The sequence below is a fragment of the Panthera uncia genome, assembly GCF_023721935.1.
Source record: "Panthera uncia isolate 11264 chromosome A1 unlocalized genomic scaffold, Puncia_PCG_1.0 HiC_scaffold_17, whole genome shotgun sequence".
NCBI lineage: Eukaryota > Metazoa > Chordata > Mammalia > Carnivora > Felidae > Panthera > Panthera uncia.
In genome coordinates this window covers 50,818,135-50,834,693 of record NW_026057577.1, presented here as the reverse complement: position 1 = coordinate 50,834,693, position 16,559 = coordinate 50,818,135, and the positions used below count along the sequence as shown (strand labels likewise).

Sequence of the window (16,559 nt, the reverse complement as noted above, 5' to 3'; positions counted from 1 at the left end):
TGGCCTCATTTATAGAATGAGCAAAACAATACTTGCCTCATGAAACTGGTGTTTCGATGAAATGACAAAATGGAGCGAGTCCCCAGGCAGGACTGTTGATATGCTGGTGCTGACGTTGGCTGTGTGATTCTTGCTTGGCTGTATTTTCAATTTAATGCTTTAAATGCTATTTAGAAAGGTGATATGGCAAGGTATTTATTGAGACTTAAATGTTTCCTTTCTATTTTCCCCCTGCTCTCTCCTTTCAAACAGGAGGCTGCGTCCTTCTTGTCTCCTCTTTTGTTTTGAGGAAGGTTCTTAAGTCACTCCCCTTCCTGCCTGTTTTTTCATAAAACTCTAAATTAGGAGTCCTGGAGACGAGTGGTGGATACAGAAGTTTTAGGGGAAGATGGGAGGAGGTTAGTGGGTCCTGGAAAGCAGGCAGCAGAGCTTGGAGGCAGGTCCTGGGGAGGACAGCCTGTCTCAGAGGTGGGGCTGAGTGGTGCAACCACAGAGATAGTTGGATCTTGGATCCAGCACCAGGGTGTCCACCCAGTCTGGACCCCAGGTGTGGCACGGAAGAGATTCCATGAGGACTAGGCAGTGGCATCTCACCGGTCACTCACCTACCTGTATGCAGAGATATGCATGACCAGAGGGGACCAGAGGGCAAACCCTGGAAATAACAGACTGAGTTTTCTGCCAGCCCATTAGGATGCATGCTCAGGGCTAGGTTTAACTTGACATAGGCAAAATGAAGATACAGATATTGTTAATACTTGATTTGGCTGAAATTCATACCTATTACAGAGCTCTGCATGGATTTCAAGAGACTATAGAACCAGACCCTCAGCCAGAGGTATAATGAAAGATTTTCTTAAAAAGCTGGCACCTGGATTAAGTCTTAAAACACGAATAGGAGTTATCTGTGGAGAAGGGGTAGAAGAAAGGGGTTCTAGGCAGATGGAACATCATGAGACCATGTGCTGGGTATGGAGACGGACAGATAATTTAGAGTTGCTGCTGTGTCATTAACTGCTTTGAGGGTAGGGAGAGATGATTCCAGAATGGCACTATCTAAAAGAAGTTTCTGCAACAATGGTATACTGGTTTTCTACTGCCGCTGTAACAAATCAACACAAACGTAATGACTTAAAACAACACAAACTTACTATTTTACAATTCTGGTGGTCAGAAGTCCAAAGTGGATCTCTTTGGGCTAGAATAAATGAGTTGGCAGGGCTCTCTTCGTTTTGGAGGGTCTGGAGGCAAATCGATGTTCTTGCCTTTTCCAACTTCACAAGGCTGCCTGCCTTCCTTGGCTTGTGGTCTTTTCCTCCATCCTCAAAGCCAACAGTCACTAGTTGAATTTTTCTCACATCACATCATGCTGACCCTGACTCTTCTGCCTTCCTCTTCCACATTTAAGGACCTTTGTGGTTGCAATGTGCCCATACAGATAATCCAGGATAATATCCCTATTTTAAGGTCAACTGTTTAGCAAACTCAATTCTGTCTGTTTCCTTCATTCCTCTTTGCCACATAACATATTCACATGACCTGGGGATTAGGACATGGGCATCTTTGCAAGGCCATTACTCTGCCTACCAAAGCTGGGAATGTTTTCTGTCAGTGCTAATACAGTAGCCATTAGCCACATGTGGGTATTTAAATTTAATGAAGATAAATACAATTAAACATTCCGTTCCTCAGTCACATTAGCCACAATTCAAGTGCTCAATAGCCACATGTGGTTATTGTTTACCGTAATGGACAGTGGTGCTCTAGAGAGGTAGGAAGTGCCAGATAATGAAAGCCCTGTGTTTCTCAACCTCTTTCATTAAAGCGCCCTTGAGAGTAAACAAGGCTGCTGCACTGATAACACCAGGAGATGTGGATAGCCCAGTGAGACCCGATTCGAACACCAACTTTCTTTAGAGATTCTTGCTAAAGAGATCCAGGTTTATTTTATTTTAAAAAAGTATATATCTTTCTCGGGTCCCTGGGTGGCTCAGTTGGTTGAGCGCATCTGACTTCGGTTCAGGTCATGAGCTCACAGTTTGTGAGTTCCAGCCCTACATCTGGCTCGCTGCTGTCAGCACAGGGCTCTCTTTGGATCTTCTGTCCAGGCCCCCCCCTCCACCCCCCTGCCCCTCCCCGCTCACACTCTTTCTCAAAAATAAATAAAACATTTAGAAGAATTTAAAAAGTATATCTATTTCTAAATCTTCAATTAACATTAGCATTCTGGAAAAGCCACCACATTTATTCTGGAACTCTCCTATTCCGTTGGTCCATTGGCACACGCTCTAGTAACATTTCGTATACAAATAGGGGAAAGCTCCATTGTAGAGATTTCTGGGTGGTGGAGGAACATGGTCAGGTTTGGACAGGCACCGCAGGGAGTAATGCAGAGGGGATGACTTTGACAGGAAGTAGATTAGAGGTAAGAAGACCAGCTAAGAGGCTGTGGGAGGATGATTACATAACCTTGCCCTCTTTAACTCAGGTGACTTTTGTGACTTGCTTTGGCCAGTGAAATGTGAGCCAAAGTGACATACGTCACTTTGGGGCAGAAGCTTTAAAAGTCAGTTTCTGCTTCACGATACCCTTTCTTCTCTTTGATACCCTCTTCCCCAACAACAATGTTTCAAATGCAGGTTACTCCATCGACCTGGAGCCCAGAACGAAGGCCGTGTAGAACAGAGCTGAGGCTGATCTGTGATGGGTATATGGTATAAGCAAGAAATTAACATATTTTTGTCAGCCACTGAGATTTTAGGATTATTTGTTATCATAGCAGAATTTAGCTTATTCTGACTGATACAGAGATGGTGGAAGTTATTCAGAGGCCTTAGGTGTATAAAATTTTTATGAAAACAGATGTTGACTTAAAAATGATTATAGCTCATGGGTGATCCTAAGCCTTAAGCTTTATTTATGTTGTTTGCTTGTCTCTATACAACAGCCATTCTCTTTTATATTTCAAGTTAAGGTTCTTTTTAGTATTTAGTTTATGCTTTTAGACAAATCAAATTACACAGTACCAAGATTATTTCATGAAAATACTCTCCAATTAGATTGAGTTGCAAGAACAGAGCATGGAAACAATTTAGTGGACACACAAGATTTTTCTGTTAACTAGAATTGTTGGAAATTGAGGAGATGGGTTTGAATCTTTCATATGACTTTCCTTTCTGGTTTCTTCCACTCAGTAGTCATTAGTTTGAGATTGCCCTTCCAACCCCACAGCCAAAAAATAGATATTGTTTGGTAGCTATTTTTATAAAATGTTGAACACTAAAAGCAAGTTAATGGTTGGCTTGGATCTTTTTTTTCCTTTTCCTAATCAGTAATAAGTGATACTATTTGCTCCCTTAGAGCAATAAATAATGTTACTGTTATATCTGAAAAGTAAAATATGTCGTATTCCAGCGTCCAAAATTGGAACATATGTCCCAAATGTAATCAGCTTGCTTCTGAAGGTGGGAACTTTAATAATCAGAAGAGACCCAGTAGCAGTATGGGGAAAAAAAAAAAAAAAAGCAAAGCATTGCCTACAGTAGTGATGTCATTTTTGTGTCCAACTTTGAGTCGTTTATATTATTGCACCTATTTGTGTGCATAAATGAAGGGTTGGAATGAGAGTGGAGTTACTGGTGGGGGAGGATGACAAGTTTATTAAAATAGATGGCATCAGCCAGAGGGTTTATAATGACTTGCTTGAGGTCCACTGTTCACCTCAATGGGTTTCTGTTTTCTTTTTTTGTTTCCCTTAGTACAAAAATACCCCTTTGTTTCTCTTTCTTGGCCAAAAGTATGAATCTTAAAAAACAGAGAAGCCACAACTCGCATGCTTTTCACGGATCTTAATGTGGTGAGGGTTAAGGTGAGATGGAGGCACATGGGGTTGATGTGTAACCTCATCAGGACTCAGATTGCTGTCGACAGTTTCCCTCTAGTGACAGAATTCTTCCCCTGTCAAGGGGGACAAATGTCAGGGAGGAAGTTGCATGAGGTGGTATCTTTGTTCTTTCTTGACATTCTTAGGCCAGTTTTGGAAGAGGACAGGAAAACTTTCATACATTTCCAGAGGACTAGGCTGTATATATTCAATTTCATAAACCAAGTATTTTTTTCTTTTGTTTGTTGGGGGATTCTTTTTTTTTTTTTTTTTTTTTTTATTACTGATTCAATTTCTTTGCTGGTTATCGGTCTGTTCAAGTTTTCTATTTCTTCCTGTTTCAGTTTTGGTAGTTCATATGTTCCTAGGAATTTATCCGTTTCTTCCAGGTTGTCCAATTTGTTGGCATATAGTTTTTCATAAATAAACCATGTATTTTTGATGTGTATTATTATATAGCCACTCTGCACTCAGCACTGAGAATAGGGTTGACATTTTTCCCCCAGCAAGGGAAGAATTTTGTCAGTGAAAGCTTTCCTATGCAATGAGCCCAGAAACTGCATACTAGAGAGTGGAATGTCTTAAAGTAAATTGTTATAAAGTGAATCATATTTCCTCCTAGGAGCTATAGTAAAATTACAGATTGTTTTTCTGACTGAAGGGTTGATAGTAAATAAATCACAGATACGTAAATATATTGTAGAGGAGAAATACAGGTGTAAACTTCAGTAATAATTTAAATGGTGAATTAATGAAGTAATAAAATGGGTATAAATCCACAAAGAAAGGCCAGTGTAATGCAAGGTACACGTAGGACACAAGAAAACTCGTGTATCATAAATTTGACCTAAAATTAATGGTAGCTATAACACACATTGATTAAACATTAAATTACCCACAATTGTACTTGCCTCCTTAGGTGTGATTTACTTGCCTCCTCAGGAGTGATGCTCTGGGCCTTTAAAAGAGGTAATCCAATGAAGTTTTAACCGATGCTTTCTTTTTTGTTTCGGCAAATTTCCATGGCGAAGACAGGCACTGTTGACCTTTATCACTGATCTTAAAATAGCGGGTGTCTCATAAATGAGTGTGATTGTTGATTATGGGGTTTCTTCTTTTAAAAGTTGTTTTCTAGGGGCGCCTGGGTGGCTCAGTCAGTTAAGTGGCCGACTTCGGCTCAGGTCATGATCTCGCGGTCCGTGAGTTTGAGCCCCGCGTCGGGCTCTGTGCTGACAGCTCAGAGCCTGAAGCCTGTTTCAGATTCTGCGTCTCCCTCTCTCTGACCCTCCCCCGTTCATGCTCTGTCTCTCTCTGTCTCAAAAATAAATAAACGTTAAAAAAAAAAATTAAAAAAAAAAGTTGTTTTCTAAAAAGAGGCCAATTGTTCCATTCACAACATCATAAAAATATGAAGTACCTAGTGATAATCTTAACAAGAAATGCTTGGGTCTAATATGAAGAAAGCTCAAACGTTCCTAAGGGGAATAGAAGAATATTTCATTTCTTTGTAGGTGGTGGGGTTCAATGTCTTAAAGATATGAATTATGTGATTTTTTTCAAAGTAAGTTCAGGAGAATCCTAATTATTTTTCATACAAGATCTTTGGGGGACTTAAAAATAATTCTTCTGGGAGAAAAAAAATAGAGAATGGCCAAAATGTCTTTGACAAAGCATCATAATGAGAGAACACTTGTACTATCATGTATTAAAATGTATTACACTACTTCACACCCATTAGGATGTCTATTACCAAAACAGAAAGCAACAAGTGTTGGTGTGGATGTACAGGGATTAGAACCAGTGTGCTTTACTGGTGGGAAGGTCAGATGGTGCAGTTGCTGTGGAAAACAGTATGACAGTTCCTCAAAAATTAAACATAGAATTACCATTGGATCCAGCAAGTCCACTCCTGGGTACGTACACAAAATAATTGAAAGTAGGGATTCAAACAGATATTTGTACACCAGCGTTCCAGCAACATTATTCACAATGTCTAAAAAGTGGAAACAACCCAAATGCCCATCAATAGATGAATGGGTAAACAAAATGTGGTATGTCCATCCAATGAAAGATTATTCAGCCTTGAAAAGGAATGAAATTCTGATACATACCACAACATGGATGAGCCCTGAAGACATTATGCCAAGTGAAATCAGCTAGACATCCAAGGACAAATATTGTATGATTCCACTTATGTGAGGTATCTAGAATAGTCAAATGAACAGAAGCAGAAAGTAGTATAGTGGTTTCCAGGGGCTTGAGGGAGAAGGAGTGGGGTGTCGGTGTTTAATGGGTACAGAGTTTCATTTTGGGAAGATGAAAAAGTTCCGGAGATGGATGGTGGTGATGGTTGTACAATATTGTATATGTATTTAATGCCACCGAAATATACACTTAAAGGTGGTTAAAATGCTAAGTTTCATGATGTTATGCCTATTTTACTACAATAAAAAATACCCCAAAACTGTAATACAAGCTTATAGTAGGTAAACTAGCAGAGCAATTGCTCAAGATTGGTGCTCAGTTCAACATAACCACATGCACAGTCAAGAAAGAAACTCTACTATGTGAATGAATCTAATATCTGATGTAAGTAGCCATCATAAATAAGTTGGAAAAAAAAAGAATTACTTAATGAATACTGGGACGATTAGAGCACTAGTTTGGGTAAAAATAACATGCTAAGCTCTCCTTATAATCTGAAATACCAGGTGGATCAGGGTGTTCAATTAAAAAATGAAGCCATGAGAATATTGCTTTAATTTTAGATGGAGACCTTCTAAAAATAAAAACAATAGCATTACAAGGGAAAATTGAATAGGTTTTGTTCATAAAAATACTTCTGCATATAAAATGTATCCTAAAAATCAAAAGGTCAAGTGATAACTAGGAAAAATAGTCATAGATGAAAGGTTTACTGACATTATCCTATACATAGTTCACGCAAAAATAGACAATTTTATGAAGGAAAAAATAAGGGTCGATACTGATGTATGACCTTGGTAGGAATCTAAGATTTGTAATTTTTTTGGCCTATCTATGATCAAAGCTATTAAAAATAATTCTTGTGTAGGAGGCTTGGGGGGCTGGACACTCATTCACAGCTGGTGAGGAACGCATTTGGGCATCCTTTCAGGAAAGCTACAGCAGGACTTTGTCGGTTGTGACAGAAATTAAACTTAAACCAGTTGAAACAAAAGAAGGATATTTTTGGGCTTATGCATCAAGAAGTTCAAGGAATGGGAATGGCTTTATGCAAAGTTGGGTCTGGTGTCTCTGTCTTGTCACTGTCTCTTTCATTTGCTTGCCTCCACACGGCTGTATTGTCAGGCAGGTTCTCTCTACAAGGCGAAGAGATGGCTGCTGCTGACCCAACTTTACAGAGTCTTGCTGCTTGCAGTTCTAGAGAAAGGGAGAGGGTGAGAGTCAGCATTTCTCTCTCCTTGTAAAATAACAGCTTTATGGAGATACTCATATACTATTCCAATGCACCTATTTCAAGCACACAGTTCATGGATTTAAAATATATTCACAGAGATGTGCACCATCACCACATTCAAGTTTAGAGCATTTCCATCACTGCAAAAGAAAGCTCATACCAATTAGTATTCTTCATTCCCCTTCCCTTCCTGTGTCAACACCTCAGTCCTAGGCAACGGCTATGCTAGGCTACTTTCTGTCTTAGATTTGTGGGTGAGTGAGCATCTCTTTTTAAAGGATCTCCTGCACAAGTCCCGGGGAATCTCCAGTTAGCCTGGCTTGGGTTATGTGTCCATTCCTGAACCACTTCCTGGGTCAAGGGATGGGGTCCTCTTACTGGCCAGGCAAGGTCACCATCTGAGCTCTGGAGCCAGGGAGCTGGATCAGCTGAGCCACATGTTTTGGGCTGGGTTACTATGGAATGGGAAGGGGTTCTCCAAAGGCAAGAGAGGCAGGAAGGTGAATGTGTGTCTATACTAAGGACAACTTAGCAGTATGTACCCCAAATCTTTAAAATACCTTTTTTTAGCAACTCCAGTTTTGGGACAGTATCCTAGAGGAAGGAGCAGAAACAAACTTTCGTTCCTGCTGCACCTGTTGCGCGTAGTGATGGGGTGGGAGGCAGAGAAGAAGGCAGGGAATAGCAGCGCCCTGCTGGTGGAGAAAAAGGGAGCCAGCACCACACGGGGATGAGGGTGGAGCCCCTGCTTGAGCAGGGAGTACTTCCAAAATCCCCTCAGCTTCAGCTTCCCCCAAGGGCACCATGGCAGCATGACAGGTACACCTCGGCCACAGGGGTGAGTGATATTGTCTGGCTGAAGTACTGTGACTCTCACCCTGAGGAAGCAGGTTCTCCGGCAGCACCCGGCACACGGGTGTGTGTGCTTTGCAATCCTGTCCCGCCCGCTTCTGTGTAGGTCAGACAGCAGGTGTGCAGGCTTGAACCAGACGTGATGCTGGAGACAGCTGAGCACCATAGCCCTGCCTCGCCCATGCGTGTTACATCTTGCCTTTTAAACTTTGCAGGCCTGGAGTGAGGGGACGTTTGAATTCTCTTCAGTCAGAAAGACCCACTACACTGGGAGATCTCCCAAGAAGATCCCCTTCGGGCTGATAGACTGTCTTTTCACTGCATCAAATCTGGCCTTTTAGAGCTAATCAGAAGGTGGGTAATTTTGTCCAGAAGGTGCCTGACGTTTTGTGAGGGAGGGGAAAGATCTCTCTCTAAAAGTCACATTACATCTACAAATGTAGGGGCTAGTTTGGGGATGCCAAGGAAGTATACACAGTGAGTCCCTAAGCGAACAAACGACTGTTACAGAATGCCTCTGGCCGGTCTGTGTGCGTTTGAGGTTCATGCTTGCTATCGGTTTGGATTGGGTTGTTAATTATTGCTATTTGGGGCCTCAGCGGGGTTTTAGAAATACTAAAAGTGAAGGCAGCTCTGGCATCCTGAGTGCGTCCACTGAGATTCGAGTGGGAAAGTTTGTGGTAGCCGTCCCAAAGCCTAGCCGTGACCTCATTGGAGGACTTTTGGGGTTTGCTCCTGCTGCTTCGCTCTGTGTACCCCTGATGCCTTGCAGGCCCTCAGAGGCTATGGAAGCCCAAGGCTGGGGAGTTGGCATTTCTTTCTTTCCCTTTTTTTTTTTTTTTTTTTTGGTGTTGGTGGGTGGGGAGCAGGCATTTCTAGGAAGCAGGATCAACTGTGGCTTGGCCACATTATTTGACTTTTTTCTAGGCAGGAACTCTGTTTCGGTCAGGACTGGAATATGCTGAACAGGTACAATTAGAAATCCTATTAAGGTTGGAGTGATATAAATCAGGGGTGGTAAGAGAAGGAGGTTGAAGAAAGAACAAAATTTGGATTGGCAGGGAGATTGGTGGGGGTGGTGAATAGCTCTTCTTTTAAGTCTCTGGATTTTATGATTTAATATTGGGGGAAGAACTGGCTTTTTACCACTTTTAAGATCTTTTTAAAAGTACTTTTTTCAGGGGTGCCTGGGTGGCTCAGTCGGTTGAGCGTCCGACTTCAGCTCAGGTCATGATCTCACAGTCCCTGAGTTTGAGCCCTGTGTCAGGCTCTGTGCTGACAGCTCGGAACCTGGAGCCTGGTTCAGATTCTGTGTCTCCCTCTCTCTCTGCTCCTCCCCTGCTCGTGCTCTGTCTCTGTCTCAAAAATAAATAAAAACATTAAAAAAAATTCTTAAATACTTTTTTCTACTGTTATTTTTGAGAGAGAGAGAGAGAGCACGGACGAGCAGGGGAGAGGTAGAGGGAGACACAGAATCTGAAGCAGGCCCCAGGCTCCAAGCACAGAGCCCGATGTTGGGCCCGAACCCACAAACTATGAGATCATGACCTGAGCTGGAGTGGGACGCCTAACTGACTGAGCCACTCAGTCTCCCCCACAACATTTAAGATCTGATGGCTGGTGGAGAAAAAGATGTTGGAGAGCAGAGTATTTTTGCTTAGCTGTCTGGTGAGCTGTTGCTATAAGGGTTTGCATGACACGGGGCCATTTTTCCTCAGCACCGTCTCTGAGTTCCTGCCCTGGAATCAGGTCTGCCTTTGTGGTGCGGTGGAAAGATGAACAGGATTTGAGTTTAGAGGTTCAAAACTTGTGTTTCAGCTCAGGTGTTTGCCAGCGCTGTAAATTGTCTGTAGCTTAAATTTCTCCTCACTGAGTGGAGGAATTTTCTCCAGGTGCTTCCTATATTCTTCTCCCTTGTTAATATGAACTGTTTTTAGACTTTTAGCTGATTTAAGTAGTTTTTTTTTTTACAGAAGTGACCTAAAAAGCCACGAGTTTCAGGGTTAAAATGATCCCCTGCTTTTCTCTGTTCTTTTCTTCCCAAGCCATTGAAATCGAATGTGCCAACTGCTGGTTGGTTGGAAGAGAAAGACGGTGTTGGGACATTAAAAAAAATTTTTTTTTGTGTTTATTTTTGAGAGAGAGAGAGAGAGAGAGTGCATGCACGTGTGAGCAAGGGGGGGGGGGGCAGAAAGAGAGGGAGATACAGAATCTGAAGCAGGCTCCAGGCTCTGAGCTGTCAGCACAGAGCCCCATGTGGGGGCTCATGAAGCCATGAACCGTGAGATCATGACCTAAGCCTAAGTGGGACGCTTAACCGACTGAGACACCCAGGTGCCCTGTGAGACATTTTAGATATCTTAAGTTTTGAAACTCTCCTTATTCTCCTATGTCCCAAATTGGATTTTAATAAAAATAATATGCCTCACACACTGCATTGTAAAAGGTGTGTGATTCTATTTTGTGCTCTACTGTCTTCTGCAGTATTAAAGGGAAAGAAGAGGGGCACTGGGCTGGCTCAGCTGCTTGAGCATGTGACTCTTGGTCTCAAGGTTGTGAGTTCAAGCCCCACGTTGTGTGTAGAAATTACTTAAAATCTTCAAAAATAAAAAAAGGCAAAGAAGAGTTGATATGTATCATTCTACCTTGTTTTTGAAGCCAGGGTAGTTGTGTTTTTTTTTTTTTAATTTTTTTTAACGTTTTATTTATTTTTGAGACAGGGAGAGACAGAGCATGAACAGGGGAGGGTCAGAGAGAGGGAGACACAGAATCCAAAACAGGCTCCAGGCTCTGAGCTGTCAGCACAGAGCCCGACGCGGGGCTCGAACTCATGGACCGAGAGATCATGACCTGAGCTGAAGTTGGACGCTTAACCAACTGAGCCACCCAGGCACCCCCAGGGTAGTTGTTTAATTTTGATACCAGGAGTGCTAAGTGGAATGTGAATCTGGTTACTTTGGAAATGCAGGAACTCAAAGGAATGGACTCTAAAATAAAAATGTGGGGGCGCCTGGGTGGCTCAGTCGGTTAAGCATCCGACTTCGGCTCAGGTCATGATCTCACAGTCCGTGAGTTCGAGCCCTGCGTCGGGCTCTGTGCTGACAGCTCAGAACCTGGAGCCCGTTTTGGATTCTGTGCCTCCCTCTCTCTCTGCCCCTCCCCTGTTCATGTTCTGTCTCTCTCTGTCTCAAAAATAAATAAACGTTAAAAAAAAAATTTTTTTTTAAATGTGGACCAATTCTTAGGAAAACAAAAGATAACAAAAAGAAAATTCCATAATCATACTGAATCCATAAAATGGGGAGAGAAAGGAAAAAAAGAGATTGTGATGCCAGTGATTACAAAGATGAAAATCATGTTACCCGCTGCTAGTCTATTTTGGGCTGGGGGAGGGGTGACAAGGGGTGGAGTTGAGTGGGGTGGGAGAGGTGGTAATCTGGGGATCTCTTCTGAGGTGGAAGAGGAAGGTCATGGAAACTAGCTTGACCCTGGGCCAGTGATGGCTGCAAAGGGTTCTCTCTGTTCCTGAAGATATCTTGGTTGCCTTTGGGATGGAGGCTGTGGGGTGCAGTGGGGAGTGGTCTACTTCCCTCTCTGGTGAGTTAACACAAGCACATAAACTCTGAGGAAATTTCTTTCAGTTCCTTCCTGTAGGTCTACGATGATAGAACATGCAGCATGTGAAGTTCTAGTGGGGTGAGGGTGCAACATGAGGGGCCACAGCCTGCATTCAGATGACTCATCTCTGTGTTCTTCACACCAGCAAGGGCCTCCTTGAGCAGACCTTTGGCATGCTTTCATGTGGGGGTTCCTTTGGCTGATAGAGTGTTCAGGTCAGACCCTTCTCTTTCCTCCTTTCTTCCAGAAGTCTCCTTCTCTCCTTGTCCTCCCTCTTCTTATGCTTCAGACATCCTAATTCCTTCATCATAGATAGAAACCCCAGCTAGTCTCTCCCTGGCCTTTCTTTTGCTGGGGAGGAGAAGGTAGAAACTCCAAGATCTGGGTGTGAGGGAGAGAGAGGATGACAGGTGGTTGTGACTTCAGGGACAGCTTACCATTTTTATACCCTTTTATGCTTTTCTTTTATATTGCCTTTAGATACTTAAAAAAACAGATTTGACACAGTGAGAGTTAATCTTCTCATTGGATCTCCTTAAAGAGTCTTATCACCTGTTAGCAAGCATAGATCTTGGTTGTTATGCCAAAAGGAAGAAAAAAAGAAAGAAAAAGAAACAAAAAAGAAAGAAAAAAGGCACCTTCTTGTTGCCCTTGAGATACTTGATCAAATGTGCTTTTACTTCCTTTGGTTTTGGAAGCCCACACCCACCTGCTCTTTCCTGGGCTCTGTTTCTTTTTTTAGTTGCAGCTGGTAAGGAGACGTGTAGTCCTGCAGTAATACTGGAAGTAACAATATTGATGCTGTCACTGATGTGACAGAGATGACAGCTTTTGTCCAAGGGGAATCTGCACGTGTCTGGGTTTGTCTATTAAATTGGTAGGGCAGGATGGCCAAAATACTGTATACAAGGATTAGGATTCTTTGGGAAAGGAATTCTTCAGGAAGGAAGGAAGAGCAAGACACCAGAAGTTTGACCTTACTAAGCAATCTTAGATCCCAAAAGGGGATGATAGTTTGTGCCTCTAATTAAACGTTCCCTCCTTAGAGTTCTTAGATCATCCTGTCTTACTACCCCTCCCCTGTCTCTCTTGTATTCCTCCAGCCTTTAAAAGCTTTCATTATGGTGTTTATTACCATCGAAAATGATCTTTCTCATTGCTTTGTTTGCTTATTTATCATCTTTCTCCTCCTTGAATAGGAAGGAAGTTTCATGATACAAGCGATTTTTCCTTTTTGACTTCTACCCTGGCCCCTGTGCCCAGAACAGAGCCTACCACAGCCTAGGTGTGCAATGAGAGAAGGGATATTGTACAGTGAAGAAGCTGTCTCTGATTCTTCCCCAAGCCAACCTCGTGGACATAAGTGTATATCCTAGGCAGAGGGAAGTCTGTGAGTAAAAATGGGAAGACTCATTTCATAAAATGAGGTGAAACACTGGAATGTATGGAACACCTTAACAGATGCCAGGCCTAATTCTAAATCATGGTTATGGCCCACAGCCCATTTCTCTCTTTGCTCTCTGGAATCTCCAAATCCATCAGCTGAAGGCAGCGTGAAAACCACCTGAAATGTGTCCCAATGTGGGGAGCCTTAGGCTTTGACATTCATGCCTTTGAGGGGCATCTGGGATGATAGTATTTGGGAATCTCAATCCTCTGGCCAGAGGTACATAAGTCATGTTTGGGATTTCATGGCCTCTTGTCTCATTCTTAGATGTTGACCATGAATCAGAGAGAATGACGTTGTCTCCCTGTTGTCCTCTGTGTGGCTCTTGGGGCAAAAGTATTATGTAGTCAGACACACTACATTAAAAGAAGTAGGGTAGAATTAGAATTTGATGTTAGATGGGTGATGATTTGAATGCCAGTTCTTTCATTTGAGAAGTGCTCAAGGTATTAATTTTTCTAACCCCCAATTTTATCATTTTTTCAATGGAGATAATAGTGCCTGCAGTAAATTTGCAGTAATTTCTCACAGCCTGGGGTTTTCTCCATGATCTTGTTCCTCATGCTTCTACAGGAAATGGCTGCTAGTTAAAGACTCAGGGTAGCAACTGATGGAAAGCAGTGGGTCTGTCAGCTAGTGCAAATGAGGACTAGAATCTTTTATTCAAGCACAATGAGATCATCTTCCTGTCCTACTCAGCACCAAGACAAAGCCTGGGGATTTCCATCTGAATTCCCAAGGGCCCCTCAGTTATCCTTTTATTATTCCTTCTGTCCTCTAAGTGTCCACTTAGTGATTATTCAATTTGGTTTCGTGTCAGGGCAGGAGTGGTGTTATATTCATCTTTGTATCCTTAGCACAGAACATGGAACTTGACATGCAGGGGACAGTTATTGCCTATTGAACTCAATGGATCTGGCTGTCCTTGGCCCTGCAGAACTCACTCTTAGGGCTGGGTTGTCTTCCCATTACAACAAGTTTGGATTACTTCTCTCCTTCCCAACCTCCCATGTCTGATCTTGGGTACCATCTCAATAAAGGGAGAGCTCTAGATGCCATGATTTCTTCCCTCTCAACTCCTTGTTTATGCTATTAGACACTTTGCTTTCCTCCTGACATATTTTTTTTTTATGGAATTACATGTAAAATTTGAAGACATTTAAAGAGTAATCACTCACCCTATTCATGAATATACTGCATAGATCCCTTTTTAGAAATCTGACAAATTTATTGTCCTGCAGAGAAGACCTAAATGTAATCTTCATTTTCCTAATTTGTTTTTTTAAAAAAATTTTTTTAACATTTATTTTTGAGACAGAGAGAGAACATGAACAGGGGAGGGTCAGAGAAAGAGGGAGACACAGAATCTGAAACAGGCTTCAGGCTCTGAGCTGTCAGCACAGAGCCCAACGCGGGGCTCGAACCCACGGACCGCGAGATCATAACCTGAGCCAAAGTCGGATGCTTAACCGACTGAGCCACCCAGGCGCCCCTCATTTTCCCAATTTGTAAGCATTGCTTGGGTCTTTAGGGTTTTGGGGTGTATACCTAAACTTTTATTTCAATCTTTCTTTGTGCTTATGATAGCAAGTTTTCCCTGTTTGGAGATCGGCAGCAGTTAAGTATGTATGGGCCAGATAGGGATTCAGTTGTCTGTCTTAAGATCACCTAATACTAACCTGTGTTAGAGTTCGTTCATGTGAAAACTGCTTTAGTGTTGTGCTTTCAAACTGATGTTCTCGAGGAACAGTGCTGTTATATAACCTGGACCTTTGGTTCATGGAGAAGCCAAGTAATCGTGATTGTTTTGCTACTTTCAAGGAAAAGTAAATCAATGAGCAGAATATTTTCTGAATTACAAAACTTCTTGCATTTGATTATGTTGCTTCACTGGCAGTGAGGGCCGGCTGGTGAGTAAACTATGAATAGCTAGAGTAAAAAACCACGTACCTGAAAAATAATCCCTTAAAATTTACGTGTGTTATTGTTTCTCGAGTGCAGAGACAGAAGATATAAAATGCATTTATAGCTATATTTTACTGGTGTTAAAATTGTTTATAAATTGTGTGGCGGAATTAAATGTATCAACATTTTATGATATTTTGCCATAACTCTATTACAGTTTTCCCTGTGAATAAAGTTGAGGATTATTGCAATCATAGTTGAGTGCTCAGTATGAATTTTTATCCGGTGAATTTCCTGTAAAAGTGGTCTGAGTGCTCACTATATGGCAGACGTGGTGGTGGATCTGGGTATATGTAGTGTGATGTGACTAAGAATCTCCTTAACGAACTGATGATATTGATTACGCTTTCTTTCCAGCAGATGATGGGAGTTAATCTACATTTTATGTTGTTTGTGTTAATGGAGAAAGATCAAGCAGTTCAAACCAATCAATGGTCCTGGCTGTGTTTACAGATACCTAGAGATGCTTTTGGGGGGTGGGATTTGAGAGGATAGCAGTCAACTCAACTAGCCTCTCTTCCTCTGGCTTTGCGGCCTTGTTCTGTGGCCAGAACTCACTGCCCTTCTCTGAGTCTAGAGACCCAGATTCATTGAAAAGCTTTGCTGTCAATGATGTGACCTTGGGAAAATGCCTAGTCTTACCATAAGTTCCTTTATCTGTATGGTAAGAGGTAGATCTTAAGGGTCTCTTCTAGCTCTTAAGCTGTACAGGATGACTTTTACTGTCTAAAAGGCTGCTAACATAGTTGTAGAAAGCTGGAGGTGAGGTCTCTGTTGCTATTATCACAGTTTTAGGGCCAACGAACCAGGGATACCTAAATCACTTACCACCTCTCTCCTCAGTTTTCTAGCTGAGGGAACTGTTTAAGAACAGTAGCTAAGTGGGTCTCAAAATCCTGCTGTGTTATAGGTGACCAATGAATACTGCGCTCGAAAGCATGGCTCTGGTAGAAGCTAAGTTGGAGGATCCACCTATGGCCTGAAGACTTACAAGAGGTTTCTGCTTCCTCCTTGAATTTAAGATGGCCATCACCAGGGTGCCTGGGTGGCTCAATAGGTTAAGCGTTCGTCTCTTGATTTTCGCTCAGGTCATGATCTCACAGTTTGTTAACTTGAGCCCTGCGTCGGGCTCTGCACTGACAGCCTGGCAACCTGGAGCCCGCTTGGGATTCTCTCTCATTCTCTCTCTGCCCCTCTCCTGCTTGGTTCTCTCTCTCTCCCAAAATAAATAAGTAGACTTAAAAAAAAAAAAAAAAAAAAAGATGGCCATCACCTCTGTCAAGCAGGCCCTGACCTAACTACTTGTCAGGGAAGAAGGGGCCAAATAGAAAGAGAAAATCTCTTCAGATAGGCCT

General features: G+C 42.3%; 1 long non-coding RNA gene across 2 annotated transcripts in view; it reads left to right on the top strand.

Moving 5' to 3' along the window:
• Positions 1-16,559, top strand: part of LOC125935700 (uncharacterized) — a 139,511-nt gene that overhangs the window by 80,870 nt on the left and 42,082 nt on the right. For both annotated transcript variants that reach the window (XR_007461766.1, XR_007461767.1), the window contains exon 2: positions 8,390-8,528. This is a non-coding gene — a long non-coding RNA (uncharacterized LOC125935700). The remainder of the gene's footprint in view (positions 1-8,389; positions 8,529-16,559) is intronic.